Consider the following 4,756-nt stretch of genomic DNA (forward strand, 5'->3'; position numbering starts at 1 on the left):
AGGGAAGCTTGGAACTCTGAGGTTTCGAGGATCTGAAGCCCACACAAAAGACGATTCGGGACTCCGAGGTTCTGGAGTTCCTAGGCGAAACACAAGATGAGTCTGGGAGTTCGGGGTTCTGAAATCTCAAAACTCAAACAAAAACATGACAAAACATGAATAACTCGTGATTCCAAAATTCCAGAATTTTGAGGCTTCCACACAATAAAGAAAAGAAGGCTTCAAAACTTCGGGGGCCTTCAACAAAAAAACACAAACAAGACTTCAAGACTTCAGGGTTCTGGAGTTCTGAGGTCTTGACAGAAAAGAAAAAGGCACAAAGAATGCTTTGGAATTTCGAGGTTCTGAAGAGACAAAAACAAACAAAAAGGGCACCTTGAAACTTCGGAGTTTCGGGGTTCCGAGGTGTCCAAAGCAAAAACACGAGATAAGGAAAAAATAAATGTCAAAAGTGTGACATAACATTGCGCTTTTACCCTCCAAGCACTAAAATAAATGTCAAAAAAATGTTCGTGCTCTTTCAAGTTCAACGTTGTTCTTCCAATCAAGTTTCATCCATATGTGGTGCATTTTGAAGCCAAAGGAAACTATGTACATGTGCAGTACCTCTATGTTGCCACTCATATCTATACCAGTAGTCTTTTACACCGAAAAGTTTCTCGATCACTTCCTCACGAAAGATTGTGAACCGTTCATGCAGATATAATGATGTGGTATGGGGATTATTGATGATATTATCCAAGCATTGTTTATTTGATTTCATTTGGATGAGCATGTCATTTGACAATAGTCGTTGCCACTTTGTGTCAGTTGCACTTAATGTGAAGAATAGAGTGGGAGATCTTATTTGGTTGATCATGTTTGTTAATTCAGCATGACACTTGTTCGAATATGGTCTTGTACCTTTGATGGAAGATCCAAAGTGCATGAGCTCTTCAACTAATTGTGTGTCAGGGAGATTTCTCAAGTGTGCATGAAGATTTTCAATGGCGGTCGGTATGTTTTCTTCTACATTTTTTAATAAAAATTGTTGCAAGGCCTTTACTACAATGCCTCATCATAACATTGTAGATAAAATATCGAAACCTTGGATGCTTTCCAAATTTGTGGTCATGGAATCTCATCAAGTGTAACACATACTATGGATTTGCACTTCCCTAAGTTGTGGTTGCATGTGTAGCGCAGTTCCATTCCGGAAGAGAGTTTGAAATGTCATATCAAGTAATCCCTTGGTATTGTATTCATTTATTGGAGAGGAGTCTATTCCAAGCCAGTTGATAATGTTATTTGTGTTGTCCTCCAATTCCAATGTGTGCTTGATAATTTCTAGCTCACAGCGTCTATTTGGCAATTTACACATAAATGATGTTGTGTATGTTATGGTAGATTCATTATGTTCTCCATCAATGTCCATTTCATTAATTGGTATCACTATCTTGATCTATTTCAATTGTGTGAAGCATGCTCGAAATGTTCATCCTTATTTCAGGTATTTGCGCGAAATATTCAATATTTATGGTTACATCATTATACTATGGGTCATATCTAACTTTGTATTCCAATGCATCTCTAATGTGACTTCTACTTACATAACAGTCGTAATAATGTCCTTGTGTATGTATCCTTCGAACTAAGAGCGCATATAATTCTTCTATTCTATGTGGAAGTAACTGTGAAATGGTTTTAATGTCATGTGCAAAGCTTATTGTATGGCCACTATATTTATATTGGCCACCAAGACTGTGCATGACTTGTAATACTGGGTTCGCTCTGGCAATGAGCATTTTTTCTACCTGTGTGACTCTTTTTAACACAACGGGTTGTTCCCCTAGATCCATGTTGTTCAGTGATGAGAATCAATGTATGCCTTTCTCGTTGAAGCATCTTCTGCATGTAAGATTAGAATTTGATGATTGGAGAAGAATGCTTGGGTAGCATTCGTTGCATATTATGCATGTCTTAAAGTTGGACATTCCATCTATTCATTGTCTAAATCTTTTTAATGTTTTCATGAAGGTAGGATTGCAAGTAAATGGCATTATATCATTTGTTTGTTGTTGTTGATGGGTATGTTGTCTTTGACATGTTTGTCTCTCTAAGTTTATAGCATGTCTTTGTGTACTTATTTCCTTTGTATGACATTCACAAAAATTTTGGACTACTTTATGATTTTGTAACCTTCATGCTTCTACTTGTTGGGGATTGTTTAGACTTCCTTCTAACTTCTTACTATCTCTACGGGCAACTATTTCCTCCTTATGATGCACATAGTAAGATCGACTTCTTTTTTGACTTTGTAGCCTCCTGAATTCAATTATTTGAGCTTCATCTTGATCTTTTCCATTACAAGAGCCCGCGTTTTGCAATTTGAAGATGTTAGGCTATATAACTAACCATGATAAGAGGAATGTGTTAAAACAAACGCACATAGTATGAATACAAAATAAGTGCAAAATGCAATGATGAATGAACGTGGTTTTTTAATGTTTATACGACCTAAAATAATGTAGATAACATTACAAGTATTATAGCCAAAATATTTTTCATAAAAAATCGCATACTTTGTTTTCTTGTGAATGTTTCTAAAGTTTTCTATTTTTAAATTTAATTTTATATATATACTTATAAATTCTTTTAATTGTTAATAGTTAAAAGTAATTTTTATTTAATATAACAAATCTAAAAAATGTTTAATATGTCAATGTATATAAATTTCATGATTTAATATTATAAACCAATCCTTATTTTCTATGTATTTTGTTCATTTCCAAAAAAAAAAAAAATTCTTTAAAAAATTCAAATTATTAATTGTTTTTTTAACTTACTAATTTATACAAATTATTTTAATAATATATTGTTAATATTCAATTATTATTTTTTTGAATGACTTAATGATAAAAGATATTTCCCACCATTGATCTTATTTTGAATCTTTCATTCAAAATCCAACATATTTAAATTACATTTATTTGAAAAGTAAAACATTTAGTAACATAATAATTGATCACATGTATACCTAATTGTGACCTAGAAATTAATTCAAACCTTGGAAATGTGTCTTTTAGGTTAAAGTTACACATTCAAAGCTCTCCAAACCTAGAGGACTCCATAGTTACAATTAAGCACAAGGAAAACTCGTCCAGATGCTAAAAGAATAAGAAATAAGTGAAGGGCCAAACGTTAAAAGAATAAGAAATAAGTATATGATTTTCTTGTTTGTATCCTTGCATTGAGTGTATTTTATTTACTATTGCATTTAAAAGAAACTTTGAATATATATTAGATGCAAAATTAATACATCTTCCAGTGTTACCTGTCTTCTCTTGATTGTCTTGGTTTTCCTTGGAGTTTATTTCAGAGAACTTACACAGATTAAAACGAATTTGCAGCAGCAAATTCAACACTAAATGTAACAATAAATTGTAGACAAATAGCTGTTAAAAATTCATTGTTTATTTATATACGTGTGGTTTCACTTTATTCTTTGTATTTCATTTCGAATCTGTAAGAAAAAAGCCGTTAACTGGAATCTATTAGGGCTCTTATTTGGTTCACTACAATGCATTTTCTGTGATGGATTCACTGGAGTTTATTAGAGAGAACTTATACAAACTAAAAACAAAACCAGATGAGGACATCAAAATTCCATTGTCACATCATTACAGCATAGTTAACAATTTTTTTACAGTTGCAACATAAAATACTGAAGGAAATGTAGCATACTCTTTAGGGTTTAGATGTAATAGTGAAATGTTAGACAATAGATCTTCAAGCAGATATCTTCCTCTATAGTTAATCACAAGTCACTGATGAAGAAGAGTATTCTACTCACAAGGACTGAAGATTTGTCGAGTCCCCAATGTATGGAGAGAGAGTTCCAGAGAAACTCTAATTGGGCATTAACCTGCCATTCAACGAAAAACAGTGGAAGCTCTAATTACAAACATCTAAGTTCTGTTAATGCAAAATAAAAGCAGATAAAAAAAACCCAAGTGACAACTCACATGGTTGTGACAAAACATGATCAGCTCTTCTTATCACAACTGTGATTTCAAAACTACAAAACTAAAAACATTAAAACATTAAAAACAGGTTAGGGAAAAAAGTTGAACACGTTTCAGTTCTTGTAATAGAAGTTGTTGATTTAATACCCATTTTAATGTCTAATTTTTTTACAATATTGTACCAATAGTTGTGACTTTAAAGTTAGTTTTTATTGCTAATGATAAGTACCAATAATTGAATAAATATACCACTTGTTGTAAAAAGCAATCAAGTGATGCCGCACAAGTATTGGAGCCCCTTTTGCATGTCTATTGGTCTCACTCTTTTTAAATTTTTTGACTGTTTTGAACATTTTGACAAAAAACATATTGCTGTTGTGGCATCATATTTGATGATGTGGCCCTAAAACCTTAGTTATAAGAAAAGATTTTGAAAAACATGAAATTAGGGTGCACAACTAATGAATCCTCGCCCCTATATGACAACTCACATTGACATCAACTGCACAACTAATTGCACTTCAACTCCAAGGTATATAAATTGCCGAGCCTATTCTCGAACTTGTATCTGATTCTTTCAGGTGTCTTCGTTGTTCAATTTAAAGCCTCTTCAGAGGCACTAGGGGAAGAGTACCAATAGCTGAAATAGTTCCAATAACCGTTCACAAATGAATTAGTAGTTGAAAACCTAAAAGTAAAATAAATAAACAACTACTGGTACATTTCCTATTTTAATACAAAACATCTTGCAC

Source organism: Cryptomeria japonica, chromosome 2 (genome assembly GCF_030272615.1).
Source record: "Cryptomeria japonica chromosome 2, Sugi_1.0, whole genome shotgun sequence".
Taxonomy (NCBI): Eukaryota; Viridiplantae; Streptophyta; class Pinopsida; order Cupressales; family Cupressaceae; genus Cryptomeria; species Cryptomeria japonica.